Raw genomic sequence first — 16,276 nt, forward strand, 5'->3', positions numbered from 1 at the left:
AAAAGAAAGATTGAAAATCATGCCACTGACCTCTGTACTGAATTAATCATTTATTTCTGTCTTCTGATTAATGCTTGAAAGTGGATAATAAACTTAAAATTTTAGACATTTGGGTATACTTCAGTGGCAGTAATAAAATATTAAAATCACAATGAATTTTGAACTGTAATGAAACTGTCTTAAATGATCACTGAATTCCCGTACTCAACTTGCTCCTCATTTCCTTCTCTCTTTTTCCTCTAAATTTTGTTCAGTGAATGCATGCACAATTCTCTGAAGGATATAAAAATAACCTACCGTTCTATTTTCCTAAAAATGATTTTGTGAGAACAGAAAAAAAATTCCTTTGACAAATAAAAAGTGCCATATAAATGGGAGGCAATCATATCATTGGTCTTTATAGCAAAAAGACTGCCTTGACCTTGAGGAAAGGGAGAAAGGATAAATTAACTGAAGATCCTGTATTGTTCTCACTCCTATAGAAGGCTCACTGTAATTTACTAATTCAATCATACATCTTTTCATCCATCTGTTCAGTACACTGCAGATTTCAGAGACCTATGAACTTTTTAAAAGTCAGTGCAAAAGTAAATAGAATAACCATTTTCTCTAAAGCAGCCTGTAAATACACATGCCTTGATTTCTTTAAAAAAGATAACTTGAGGAATTCTTTGCACTTTAGTTTTTTAATTTTTTAATTCTTTTTCATATTAATTCCAGTATAATTAGCATACATTGTTATATTAGTTTCAGGTGTACGATATAGTGATACAACACTTCCGTACATTAGTCAGTGCTCGCCAGGATAAGTGCAGTCACTATCTGTCACTGAGCCCTCTTTGCAAGTCCAAAGCCTCACTCAGCACTTGACTATGTAGGTGGCCACCAAATGCCAATGAATTTTAATAAGTCAGATTACTCAGTATGCTATCAGATAAAACTCAATTGCCCTCTTAGATTGTCTCACTCTGACTGTATTCAATGGGTTGGATTGCATTTGGCTATCATAAATATAATCTGTCCAAACTTGTTTGGTAAACAGTAGCTGCTAGTTCAATTAGTCACTGCCACCCACATCTCATTTCTCCTGGAGCAAAAACTTCTCTTAAAGGATTTCATTGAAACACATTATTAATAGAATATTGCAACAGAAATACTGTCAGGCAGCCCTAAGTGGTTGTTTAATGTTTGCAACATCTGCGTAATGTTTTTATACCTTTGTTTTCTTTTTCTGATCTTAGAGGAGTATTTCTTCAGCATAAGAGTCCCTGGCAAAAGGAAAACACAAAAATCTAATCTTTCTCAGCCATGATATAAGGCTGAAAAATAAAAATAAAAATAAATTTAAAAAAACTTATTTTACACCACCTGTTATTTATCATTGTTTAGCCTCCGTTAATTACTTATCTTCTGTATCCCTTTTATTTTTGAAGTCACCCATTAGATGAAAGAGAATAATGGCATAATTCCAGTAAATCTATGAATATATATGGAGTAATAATAGATTTTAACCCTATACAAATGATAAAACCTGGGAGAGCAGAAGCTATTCTTTGATAAATTAAGTTATAGAGATTAAGCGTTTGCTAGTATTCAGAGTATCTGGAATAGTAAAAGGAAGTATTTTTGTATGAGAGCTTTGTAATATGAAAACAAAGTATATAATCATTTTTTTTAAATATTAAAACTTATTACTCATTGCATTCAAGTACAGTAGACATTCTCCTGAATGTCTGAAAAGATTTCTGGAATGAAATATATAGAATTGCTGATTTATTTAATTAATAGTTACAGTTCATTAACAGTTGTAACAGTTCATTACAATAATAACAGTTATTTTATATCAGGGAAAGAGTGTGAGAGATACTGGACAACAGCATATGTCTATAAGAATCTCTGTAGCATTTTAAGAAAATTCAAAATTTGTTTAATGTGTGTATAAATAGCATTTAAATTATCCTATGTGGTGGAATTGGAAAGAAGATATTACATGAAAAAAATCAGTCATTTTATGATTAATTTTCTAAGGTCTAGACACATAAAAACGCAGGCAAATCAGATTTAAAACTGATATTCTAATGTAAGTTGTTTACTATTTATTCATTTATTTTATTTCACTCAGGAGGAAATGGTAATTTTTTTTCATTTTGTAATGTAATTGCTATAACTATTAAGATTCCATAAAGTAGGAAGTATCAGAAATATTTAAACAACGAAATCAGATTTAACCACAAAATCAGCAGTTTTCATATTGTATTAAATATACCACTATCTAGTGTTTCTAAATACTAGTAAATGAAAAATGTAGCATGACACGGACTGCAAATTTAAACCAATTGAGATTATAAGAATTTTGTCTGTATTAAAAAACACAACATGTTTTGAAAGGTCTAGAATGATTCTACAACAAAGTTTGGCAAACATTACCAACAACTTCAAAGTGAATTATAAACAGTCACAGCATTGGGAAGGTTATTTTTTAAGTCTGTATGATATGAAGATTCTGATTTTTCGTGTTTATTTGTATGTCTATTAGGGTTTGGCTTTTTCAGGTATAAAACTTTTCTTTTAAATCCAATCTGTGTGGGATACTATGAGATACCTGAAACTGCATTTAATTATTAATTTTTACTAAACACAAGAAACAGATAACCCTGAATCCCATCATACCAATGTATTACACATTTATATTAGAAATTTACAGTATCATATATTCATCCATATTCATTAAAAATATTACCAACATCATTTTTCCACCTTTTGGTTTTAGTCTATTTCGAAGGCAATTCTTCTATATCTCTGATAGTTCCTTCAATCTACCAGATGTAGATTTGCCACCAGAAAATTCAGGCTTTCAGGGGCGCCTGGGTGGCGTAGCGGTTAAGCATCTGCCTTCGGCTCAGGGCGTGATCCCGGCGTTATGGCATCGAGCCCCACATCAGGCTCCACCGCTATAAGCCTGAAATTCTTCCTCTCCCACTCCCCCTGCTTATGTGCCCTCTCTCGCTGGCTGTCTCTATCTCTGTCAAATAAATAAATAAAATCTAAAAAAAAAAAAGAAAAGAAAAGAAAATTCAGGCTTTCAGAAACACTACCTATCTCCGTTTTGTCTAAATTAAATCCATGAGTCCCAGTATCACAACCATTGCTGGGTGGTCCCTCCCTTTCCCTAGGCCTCTACAGGGAGCTTCATGTGTTGCCCAAAGGATGAAAAAGAATGTCCAGGTCTCATTAAGCCCTGTACTACCACCACTACACTCCATAAACATTTAAGACGGGGATAAGCTAAAGTTTGCCCAATTCACTTGAGCCACCCTTTTTTGCAAGACTTGCAAGAATGTCTTGCATTATACTTTTAAATGTGAGGTTGTTTTACAGATATTTGTTCTCTGCCTGAGGCCTTAGTCTACATGTAGGCCAGCTTTGTGATTTAGTGTCTCCATCATCTCACAAGCATACATCAAATAAATGAATTTATTTAAAAAATACGGATGCCTCTTTCACTTGGGATTTCAGACTTAGAATAAAAGGCAACATTCTTTACTTATGAAGAACATTTTTTTAGAGACCCTCTATGCAGAAAAGAGTTAGTATAATAAGCCCAAGACTGCCTGTCCTTTGAAAATCCTGCTTGCAAAGTTATCCTTGGCTTGCACCTGGGGACTCGGCTGATATAAAGCATTCTGTAAATGATAAGAGCGGCTCATTGTGCAAATAATGTGGTTTATGCTGAACACCTGCTTTCCCTCTGGGATTCCAGAATTTAGATACATGTTAGACAGAATGTGCTTATGTGACCAGTCCCAAATTTGAACCTTGGATGCTGAGCATCTGATGAGCTTCCCTGGTTAAGGAAAACAAAAAAACAAAAAAAAAACTCATATGTGTTGTCACAACCCAATGCTGGAGAAATTAGGGTGCCCTTTGTGACTCCTCAGATAGGGAACTCCGGAAAGTTGATGCCTGGTTTCCTCCATACTTACATCCCATGCCCCTTTTCCCTTTGATAATTTTGCTTGTATCCTTTTCACTATAACAAAGTGTCGCCATAGGTAAAATTATACTGAGTCCTGTGAGGCCATTTATTGAATCACTGAAACTAGATTGTCTTGGTGAACCTCAAGCCACTTCCCGAAGAGGAGAATTCTATTTTAGCAAAGGGCTTGAGTCCATATGAGATTCAGCAAGGATGCTGTCAATACACAGAAATGTATTACCTTCACCCCAGATATCTACTCTGCATGTTCATTCTGGCCGCTGAGGTCATTACTATCATACAACTATTTTTAATTGTCAGTCTTATTTTATAACCACTATCAAATAAATCACTAAGTCAGCCTGAGCGCACTGTATTTTTCAAATAAGTTCTTCTGCTCCTCTCCACGTCTTTGTTCATTCTGTTCTTATTGCCCTGAGTGCCTCCTCCAACTCTCCTGTTGGCAGAAGCCTAATGTCTTGAAGGACCCCTGGGAGACAGAAGGGGAGTGGCTAATGCACGGCTTTGGGATCAGATGGTCTAGCTCAAAGCATGCCAGGTACTAGCTATAACCTTGAGCAAGTTATTTCTCCTTTCTGTAGCTCGGTCTCCTTATTGGAACGCGTATAATAACAAAGTACACCTAAAGAAAAGTGGTACTTAAATAATTCAGCATTTGTAGGGCCTTGAAAACTGTAACACAGTATAAAGAACATTATTTATGTGTTTGTAAAATAAATCAATGATACTGGCTTTCTAATTGCTCTGAGGAATGTACATGGTATGCCACTGGCCAAGATCCATGGAGCTCAGGTGACAAGGGTTGACGTTGAGAGAAAAGAGTGTTTTCCTGTTTCGTCAGTCAGTCACTGAACGGACTTCCTTGTCTCCTGCAGCAGTAGGTAGAATGAGGTAAATTGTTCTGTGCCTGATTTCAGGAATGCCACAGGGGGCACTGTTTTAAAAGCTCCAGAATAATTTTACATGAAAATTTCACATTATCAATAACTTCACAATTAATTGTGAATTAATTTTTCAGTTTAATTAGGCCTTTGTTCTGTGACTGACGAAACAGGAAAACACTCTTTTCTCTCAACGTCAACCCTTGTCACCTGAGCTCCATGGATCTCGGCCAGTGGCATACCATGTACAACCCTCAGAGCAATTAGAAAACCAGTATCATTGATTTATTTTACAAACACATAAATAATGTTCTTTATACTGTGTTACAGTTTTCAAGGCCCTACAAATGCTGAATTATATAAGTACCACTTTTCTTTAGGTTTACTTTGTTATATGTGTTCCAATAAGGAGACCGAGCTACAGAAAGGAGAAATAATAATAATAATGAATCTAATTAAACTGAAAAAGGCAGTGAAGACAGGAGGTGGCTGTGAATAGTGGGGACATGGAGGGATCAAGAGACTAGAGAAATCTGAAGGTAGAATAAATTAATTAGATTCATGATTCATTGGTAACTTCTTTGCAATCATTCTTATCTCTCCCTTAATCTCAGTACCCAAGTCCATGCTGGCTTCAGTGTAATCGAAGTTTGCTGGAGGAAATATTATAACAGCACCAAACACTATCAGATCATGAGCTCTGACATCACATCACCACTCAGTACTTTCTGGCATTGCTAGTGGTTTTCTGGTAAAGTCTGTCATGGGGAATAAGATCACGTGTGGGGTATTATGGATTGGAAAAGTGAGCAAGTCCTCTTTCAGTAACTATAAAAATGATCATCAATAATGAATGTGTAAATACATGTTCCTTGTTTACGAATTCAGCACAAACCCACCTTAATTCCCAGACCAATATGTTACGGCAGAAAAAAACACAGGGTTAGAAATGAAATCACCTGAAGTTGAGCTCTGGAGTAGATCCACATAGACCGGAGTAACATAATCCCTTGAGCCTCACTAGCTCCTTTCCCACCCCACCTACCTCCGCTGACTTTGACAGCAAGCAAAATACCTTGAAAGCCCTCTGTCTCTGTGACAGAATGAGGTGCAGAAGGGAATTCATGTCTGGCTGCCTTCATGTGACACTGTCATTCTCTTGTTTGTCTCTCTTCCTCCAACCATGAACTGTGAGCAACAGTCCCTCCAACTTAGAAGCTGTTGAAATAGAGCCCTCTTCACAAGTCTTTCATCAAATGATCTCTCAAAGCTTCCAGGCATTCGCTAAAGGTCTCCTGGAACTCTGGCTAAACCTTATTGAAGAAAAGATTAAGGGAACTTTTTTTTTCATTAAATACTAATGTATTAAACTTCTGTTTGAGGTACGCTATTTTCTGAGTGTTTGTAAACTCTTCAAATTTCATTATGGTGCTACATTATTATTCCATTTTGACCTAATTGGTCTAAAACTAAGTGGAGGTACTGTAATTCCATTGTGTCACTAGTCACCTAAAGATAGCAAAGACCCCACAAGTTAAAGGGTATGGTCCCTCCAAAGATTAATCTTACCTCAGATGCCAGCCACACTTAACAGAACATCTGGGGCCTCCCACACTTCTGACTGAATGGCTATAAATTTGGAAGTTCCCATGATCCCTCAGGTTCAGTAATTTGCTAGAATGACTCACAGAACTCACAAAAGTACTGTACTTATGATTAGGTTTTATTATGAAAGATACAAATTGGGAGCACCAGTCAATGAAGAGGCACAAAGGGTAAGGTCTGGGAAAGAACAGATAGCTGTGTCTTCTCCTAATGGAATCAGGGTGCAATCACCCCACCAAATCAAGAATGTAACTGCCCCAGCAACTGACCTGTCCCTGGATAGTTCTACCTTCTTGTGTGCTTTGGTTCAAGGTTAAATTTCACTCAATCCATGTCTTGGTTCATCTTCCCCTGAGGTATCTCAATCCCCAGATTCCACTGATGGCTTCTGCTAGCTTTAAGCTTTTCCTTGTGGTCTCAAGATGGCTGCAGAGAGACCTCAAGTCTTCATATTGCCACTCCAGGAGAAGGTTGAAAGAACTTTTCTTTTTTAGAAACTTCAAAGAATATGTAAGTACTGGCTCAGACTGGATCATCTGCCCATCCTGGAATTAATTACTTAGTTCGGTGGAGAATGGGATATTTTTTAGTTGAAGCCAATCAGACACTACCCTTAGAACTGGGCATGGAAGTTAACCTTATCCAAACCAAATTCAGTAGAACTGTGGAAGTGCAAGTTCCGCTATGAGAAAAGTCATGGTTGTCTTACTGAGTAAGGGACAGTTAGGGCTAGGTAGGGAGAGATAGACAGGGGCTTGGTGATCAGGCTCACAGAAATCCCCAAAATGTGGAGAAGTGGGAAAACCAGAGATAAGAGAACAAACCAGACCAGCCTGCCCTAGGACCACCCTGCCCTAGGCGTGGGGGGTGGGTGGGTGTCTTTTTTATGATAATCACCTGTGACCAACAAAGAATAACCAGACCCTAAAAAGGAAGTAAGCCATTGAAGATGTTATCATTAGTCCTTGCTCAATGGTGATATCAATAGAAATGTAAAAGAATTTAAGTTCCCTGGTTAGCTTTCTGTAAAATACCAACCCTAAAGGCCCTCATTGGCAACCCGGTCGGCGACCCCTCTCACTCTTAAGAGCTTTTTCTGAATCTTCACCTAATAAACTTCTATTGCTTTACTCACTCTCCATTGTCTGCGAGATTCATTCTTAGACTCCCTGAGACAAAAACCTAGCTCTCCCACTTCATTATGATGTGGAAACTGACCTATATAGTGAGGGCAGTCTACAAATTTCCATTTCAACCCCTCTTTTCAAATGCTAAATTCATCCTTTTATCAGGAAAACTTTAATACTTCCCAGTGTTCTTTTCTCCTCCTTTCCTCTCTCCCTCCCTCCCTCTCTCCCTTCCTCCCTTCCTTCCTTCCTTCCTTCCTTCCTTCCTTCCTTCCTTCCTCCCTCCCTTTCTTCCTTCTTTCTTACTCTTGTTATTTATTTCTTTCATTTTTCCTGACTCTGGGTTATTGACTAACTTTGCTTTATTTCTTCCTGAATCTTTCACCCTCCTTCCCTCCTTCCCTTTAGTTATATCTTGCTTCAATTGCATTTCAGAAATTTTAGCCATTAATCAGGGTACAGAATGAATAACCAACAGATAACTACTGACCATAGAGTTGATCCTTCTTGCCCGGGAGTAATTCATTGTGAGATGAGTTGCCTTCCAGGAGAATTCTTCAATTAGATATATTTCTATTTCAAGGAACACAGATGAAGCCAGTAGCAAAAAGTTTTATCATGGCCACCATTTTTTTTTTTAATTGAACTGCCAATATGCAGGGAAGAGAGTATTCTCGACCTGAAATGCTCGATGTCTCACAGCACAGCTTGCAACATCTTCCCAAAGATGAATCAGTCTGTCTTTAGTAGCCTGAAACTAGGACTCACAGTTCTCCTTTGGCATATGACATTTACAAAAGCATTTAATTTTAATATGCAGTTGTTTTTCCATGTAAACACTTTTCTGACCTATATCCTTTCTTCTCTATATCTTACTCAGCTGGGGAGGAATTGCTACCATGGCAACATGTCAGCTCTTTATGGTTTAAATTGTCTACTCAGAAGCATTTAAAATTTTCAAACCAAATTACAGTGAAGTTCAGTGGCGGTACAGGTATATTCAGCATCTTGTTGTCCCATGGAATTACTTGTAGAAACTCATGAATTTCTTTTCAGATTAATTGTAGCCTCACATGGAAAGTTAACCACATTTTAAATATCACTGAAAGTTCTATCTCTTCTTTGATGAACATCTTTTGCAAGGAAACAAACACTCTCTGAAACAATTTTATGAATCTTGTCCAAATGAAGTGACATTTGATACAGCATTCTTCAAACTTAAATTTTCTAGCTAAAAAGTACCAGTTTCTTTGACCCCTCGACTTTCATTTTATGTTTATCAATGATCTTAGGAACTGTCTTCTTATTAATTTTTTTTTCATAAAGAGATGCAATTTTGTTTTATTTTGCTTTTTGAGGGGGCAAGGGGCAGGGTGAGAGAGAGAATCTCAAGCAGGCTCCACACCCAGCACAGAGCCTGAGGCAGCAATCGATCTCACGACCCTGAGATCATGACCTGAGCTGAAATCAAGAGTCGGATGCTTAACCAACCGACTGAGCCACCCACGTGCCCCAAGAAATGCAGTTTTATGATTGTGTATGAGTTAAAGTGTACTCTGAGATATGTTTAGATGTGCTTGGTTTGCCTGCCCACAAGCTGAATGCTTTATCCATACTATATCCCATACACTTCTGTTTCTATCCTCCATGCCTTTTAGGGGTTTTTAAAACTAATCTGTAAAACATTACATCATTGTTTCTTGCTGCCTTCCGAAATAATGATTCAATCTGACATTCCAGCTCACTCATTCCTTCCTGGGTGGCATCTACTCCATTATTTTTCACACATAATGTGTTTCTCATTTTGATCACTAGTTCTTCTCTTTCCTATGCACACATTTCACTTAGACAACTAGTATCTTCCCTTTCACCGTTGAAGTTGGATGCAATAACCTGGACCAGAGATTGTCCAAGGCGATAAATCAGGAAGCATAAAAGATTAGCTGGGTAGAATATCAGGAACGAGGAATAAACAACAGTTGTTCTTTGCATTCTACTCTGGGTGCCATCCACTTTAATCTCATTGAAGTAACCAGGGCAGACACAGACTAGGGCCTGGCTTTTGGCCCCTTCCCATACTCATCACCAAACAGAGTAACTGATGCCTTTTTGAATAACATGTCTTCACAGGCAAAAAATAAAACAGAAACCAAAAAAAAGTTACTACTAAAAAATTACCACAGTGAAAAGGAAAACAAAAAACAAAACAAAAAAAAGCTCAACAGTTTTTGCCAACTGAGGAAGTATTATCAGAACAGATAAATCAAGAATTTAAAATAAGTTTGTTAAATATCCTCAAGGAGACAAAAATTATAAGGGCAGCTTGAAACTAGAAGAAAATATCCTCCCAAAATTCTAAGTTAAGGGGTATTACATGAAGTGTGAAAAATACTGTCTTTGAAATAAACCGAATCCATTGAAGGAAAAGCAAGATATATGCTGCTGAAGAATGAAGCAGAGAATTGGATAGTTCAGATTCAGAAACTCCCTGCGCAGGGAGCAAGGCAGAGTACTACATGAAAGAAAAGCTGAGAGATGTGGAAGGTAAGGCTAGAAGTGCCAACATCAGAATGTGGGCAGCCCCAGAGAAACAAAAGAAGAAACTAAATAGTAAAATATCTAAAATTTGAAGTGTTTATTGGGTGCCAAACAGAAATGTAGCAATTGAAAGGGTTGAGATAAACTCTCATAATTTGCAGAAGATATGATCACCTACTTACACACACACACACACAGACACACACACACACACACAGTAGGACCAATGGCAATACTTTTAGAATAAGATAGTTGAGGTAATTTTCTAGATGCAAAATTGGCACTATGTGCTTCACCAATAATAATGAATTAGAAAATCTAATAAAAATGAGATACCCTTTATAATACCAAAAATAACAATAAAGTATAATTCAAATAAAATACTTCAGAATGCACAAAAACTCTACAAAGAAAATGTAAGATTGTTTTTAAAAAGGGGACATAGGAGATTATTTGAGAATTAGAAAGAATTACATTGTCTTAGCCAGAATAATATTATATCAATTCTTCACAATTGAATTCAATCATTTAATACAATTTCAATAAAAATTTCAGTTGAATAACTTGAAGACTAACATTAGTTTGCTCCAAAACTTATATGGAAGAATAAAGGTTAATGAATGCCTAAGTCAACCACAAAAAAAGAAAAGACTGAGGGTATACATTTCCAGATACTTAAATCATAACAAAGCCAAAATAGTTAGAGCTGATAGTTTTAGCATAATCAGAAAAAAAATTATAGACACTCTATAGAATAGAGTGCTCCGAAACAGATCCGTGTATATATGGACATTAAATAAGTGATCAATTTAACACCATATATCAAAGTCAAATATAAGAATATTTAGTAGAGATCCTGGGAAAAACAACTTGTTAGATAGTGAAAAATAAAAGGATCCCCAACTAACTCTACATACAAAGGTGAAAGTTAGATGGAATAAAATCCTAGTTATAAAAAATAAATCTATAAAGTTAATAAGATAAAATAAAGTATCTTCATGACATAGGACTTAAGGAAGACCTTTTAAATACAAACCATCTGGAAAAAATTGAATACAGAAAAATTAAGTTTTTCTGATTAACAGGACTCTATAGACAAAGTTAACAGTTAACAGGTGGAAGATATTTGTAATGTTTAAAACTAACAAGGATTTAATAGCTATAAAGATACTCTGACAAATTTGCAATTAAAAAAAGGGAAATCCCGATGTAAAACAACAGACAAAAATATGTCCAGGTAATTTATAGAAAAGGAAACCCCAAGTGTCATCAGCATATGCAGAGATGTTCAAACTCATTAGAAAACACACACACACACACACACACACACACACCAGGAATGTACATTTTAACAGCAACAAGAGACCATTTCCTAACACCATACACAAAAATAGACTCAAAATGGATGAAAGACCTAAATGTGAGACAGGAATCCAACAAAATCCTAGAGGACAGCACAGGCAGCAACCTCTTCGACCTAGGCTGCAGCAATTTCTTGCTAGACACATCTCCAAAGGCAAGGGAAATAAAGGCAAAAATGAACTGTTGGGACTTCATCAAGATAAAAAAACTTTTGCACAGCAAAGGAAACAGTCGACAAAACCAAAAGACAACTGACAGAATGGGAGAAGACATTTACAAATGACATATCAGATAAAGGGCTAGTATCCAAAATCTATAAAGAACTTATCAAACTCAACACCCAAAGAACAAATAATCCCATCAAGATATGGGCAGAAGACATGAACAGACATTTCTCCAAAGAAGACATACAAATGGCTGACAGACACATGAAAAAATGCTCCACATCACTTGTCATCAGGGAAATACAAAGCAAAACCACAATGAGATACAACCTCGCACCAGTCAGAATGGCTAAAATTAACAAGTCAGGAAACGACAGATATCGGCGAGGATGCAGAGAAAGGGAAACCCTCTTACACTGTTGGTGGGGATGCAAGCTGGTGCAGCCACTCTGGAAAACAGTATGGAGGTTCCTCAAGAAGTTGAAAATAGAGCTACCCTATGACCTAGCAATTGCACTACTGGGTGTTTACCCCAAAGATACACATGTAGTGATGCTAAGGGGCACCTGCACCCCAATAAGTAAGGGCAATATGCTTACAGTACCGAGTATAAAACCAGCAATATTTCCATTTATTCAATCTGAAAGAAAAGGAAAAAATAGTATGCTAAAATAAAGAAATATAACATATTACAGACTGAATTGTTTCCCTTCCCAAATTCATAAATTGAAGCCCTAATCCCTAAAGTGACTATATATGGAGAGAAGGCCTTTAAAAAAATAATTAAGGTAAAATGAGGTCGTAAGAGTGGAGCCCTAATCCAATTTCTTAGTCCATTTGGACTGCTCTAACAAAAGACCCTAAGCTGGATGGCTTATTAACAGTAGAAATTTATTTCTCACAGTCCTGGAGGTTGGCAAGTCCAAAATCAAGAAATTAAAATAAAAATCAACTATACGATTTTTTGTAACATCCAAGTCCTGAAGAAACATGACAGCCTTTTCAAAAACTTTGAAAAGGTTAACCTTATTTTGTTTTATTCTGTCAAATATTAGAACTTCAGGGTCTGGATTAATGTCAGAAACTCTGTTAATCAAGTCTCATCCTTTTTTAAAGCACCACAATTTTATTTTGTAACCAGAGAGGGAAAAAAAGGGATTGAATTTTCCTCAACGGGGGAAAAAACAAACAAACAAACCCATAAATAATCTACTGTATTTGTCTCTGTCCATGTTCTTCTGCATCTTTTTATCTGTATCTTATTTTTTCTATGTTTCTCTTGACATATTGCTCTCAGAAGAAAGAGAGCGAGATGTCATACATAACACATTCTTTGTGGATTCTTATCAATACTGAAAAGACACAGAATTATTTCCTATTTCCTCTTCCTTAAGCCCATAATAACCTCTTTCCATCCCTGCCTCTGGATCTTCCCAGGCTGAACCCCCAAACTGAGCTTCATTTATGCCTTATTCTCCACTTGGAGCAAAAACTCAGTATATGGCAGTAGAAGACAATTGAAAGAATAAACTCCAGAATATTTTTTTTGGTCATAATTCATTCCATGCACAAACCCACAGTTTTCAGAATAAATGAAAGGTGAGCAAACAGCTACAGATTATCACCAACGTTAGAACCAGCAGATTTCAAATGGATTGGGCCTTGCCAAATTGTGGTAGAAACCAACGCTGGTGCCTCCAATTCTTTTCCTCACTTCTATATAAGTTTTAGCTGGTTTGTTTCAAAGAAATGAAATGAAGAAATTGCCCATGTAAGGACTGTCTGTTTCACACTTACAACAGCAATGAGTAATATCAATGGACATAATTGAACACGGAACTAAAATTCCAGTTTTATGCACACTGTGCATACATACATTTATTAGAATTATTATTTTAAAAGCTTAAACTGTGACAAAGATATGTTAGTGCTGAAGTTCAGTATACAAATACCATTTTACATATGAACTTTCAGCTTCTACACATTTTAAAATCTGTTCCTAAGATCTTAGGGATTTCTTTCATGTTTTCAAAGGTGTTTTTAACAATGTTTCCTAATTTGCAAATTTTGTTAATAACAGTGTACTGTTAGTGAGCTAATATTTATTCTTAAGGAAAAAACAAATATCTAGATTGTCTAATTACTGTATATGTGCAAAAAATTTAGGATATCTTTACCACTTTATTTCTTGAATATTCTTCAACTAAAATTCTATCAATTATCTTGTTTAACTTTCACAACACACTTTTCTGGTAGGTACCCTGTCCACAGATGTGGCAACTAAGGCAGAGAGCCATGAAATAACTTTCCCAACCACTTATGATTAGGAAGAGAAAAGATCTGGGATTTGAGCAAGCATCTTGGCTATGGGGGTAAGCTCCTTGCTTCCTCCGTGCTCTGAAGCTTGTAGGCAGCCCGACGCTGGTCATGGGACTAGTAAGTAGCCAACTAAAATTTGAGAAACACTGTAGCAAACTGTCAAGTGTACAAAGCCTTATGTTCTTTTGAACAAGGTAAATGAAAGGTTATAAAAGGTTATATCTACATTCATTTGTTTCTAATGGTAGAAATACTATACTAATGAATGCTCATGCTGTTTATCTGGGACAGGCAGAGATGACATACTTTTGTTGTAAAGAATATATTCACATTTATGTAAGTTTGCAAGTTGGAGAAGTTTCTTCAAAAAAGGAGCTTCTGATTATGATTATTTTTTAAAATTTATTTATTTGTTTGGAGGGGGAAGCACATGCACACGGGGGAGGGGCAGAGGGAGAGGGAGAGAGAGAGAATCTCAAGCAGACTCCCCACTAAGAGCAGAGCCCAACACAGGGCTCGATTTCGTGACCCCAGCCGAAATCAAGAGTTGGATACATAACCAACTGAGCCACCTACCTAGGCGCCCCTGATTATGATATTTTGAAAGAACAAATTAGAGGCTGATGGCTAGGGCAACATGTCAAGCAAACAAAAGCAATTAGATTTAGGACTTGGACTTACAGCAGGATCATGTTTAATCAGAATTCACCATAATTGCTGCTTAGCACATTCGTTGAGAGATGAAATGATTATTCTGAGTCCAGTAAGTTGGAACAAAGAGAAGCCCAAAGGGGCTGCACCACCAGGGACCGCCAAACAGTGCAGGCACAGAGGTGAAGCCCGGAGTCCAGTGGACTCTCGCTTTTATTGTAGAATGTGAAGTATGCGGAAGCAAAGAGAGAACAACTCAAGAAAGCAATCACATGAGGGGCAGCAAGGAACTGTGTATGTGACTATCAGCATGGGTCCCAGTGAGGCATTATCTCAGGGGCTGCAGAAGATGGGAGAGCCGACCTCGGTAGGCCTATCTTATCCACCATCATTGCTGTTTTCGGTACGGAATGATAGGGGAATGGTTGGCTTTTGCCACACGCATACAGCTTTTGCCATATACGTGTGTTCCTGTTATTGCTTCTTTTACCCACTAAAGTCTTGCTCTCCTACACATAATCACAAGCATGAGGTAGAATAAGTAATCCTTTATAAATTGCTATTCTAGTAACATATTCCCTTGAACTATTTCTTGATAGTATATAAAATATTTGAGTTAGATACATCTTTGATTTAAGAAAGTAGATACTTGAATTAGTCTTTAAATAGAATTTGAGTATCTTAATTTTTTATTAAGGATAAAACCTTAAATATTTTGCTAATTCTTACCAAAAGCTTGTTTGCAAGAAAAAGATGCAAGCAGGGTGCCTGGGTGGCTCAGTCAGTTAAGCGTCTGCCTTCAGCCCAGGTCATGATCCCAGGGTCCTGGGATTGAGCCTCGCATCAGGCTTCTCCCTCTGCTTCTACCTGCTGCTCCCCCTGCTTGTTCTCTCTGTGTCAAATAAATAAATGAAATCTTTAAAAAAAAAAAAAAAACGAAAGAAAGAAAAGAAAGAAAAAGATGCAATCACCTGTGTCTCTAAACATTCCAAATATATGTCGCATTAAGCCAGATCATCAAAGATCTATACATTATCAGCTTAGAACCTCACAGAGTAATATTTATTAAATAAGGCTTTGACATTAGTTAATTTATAGGCACCGAGAAACACTCAATAAGCAGTTGTATTCAATATGTATGTTTTATGTTTTTTAATATCTTAAAGATCTGAAGATTCCAAAGCAATGTCTCTGAAATCTCAGAGCCAGGAAAGATATATATAGATACAGATATAGATTAGATATAGATAGATATAGATATGTATCTTTATGTGTGTATTATACATACACACATACTCACTTGGTAATATACAATGTCATTCTTAATTCTAAATTCTTAATTCTTATAACTTCTTATGAATCTTACCTACTTCTTTTTACTATGGTCCCTCTAACTTGTCCTTCATCACTAAATCCATGGTGCTATGCATCTAGGAAAAAGAGACTCCAAAATAAAGAGGTACAATAAGGTATCTCTCTTACCTACTTTGTCTGGAGCTGGACTGCAGAGTGTTTGTGATCCATTCACACGCCTGGGTTCCCTTCTTCCTGTTCTCTTCTATATCTATATGGTTGAATTACGTCACCACAGCCTCCACACCCCAGCCTGTAGGGGGAGAGGAAGAACAGAAG

Source organism: Ursus arctos, unplaced genomic scaffold (genome assembly GCF_023065955.2).
Source record: "Ursus arctos isolate Adak ecotype North America unplaced genomic scaffold, UrsArc2.0 scaffold_21, whole genome shotgun sequence".
Classification (NCBI taxonomy): domain Eukaryota; kingdom Metazoa; phylum Chordata; class Mammalia; order Carnivora; family Ursidae; genus Ursus; species Ursus arctos.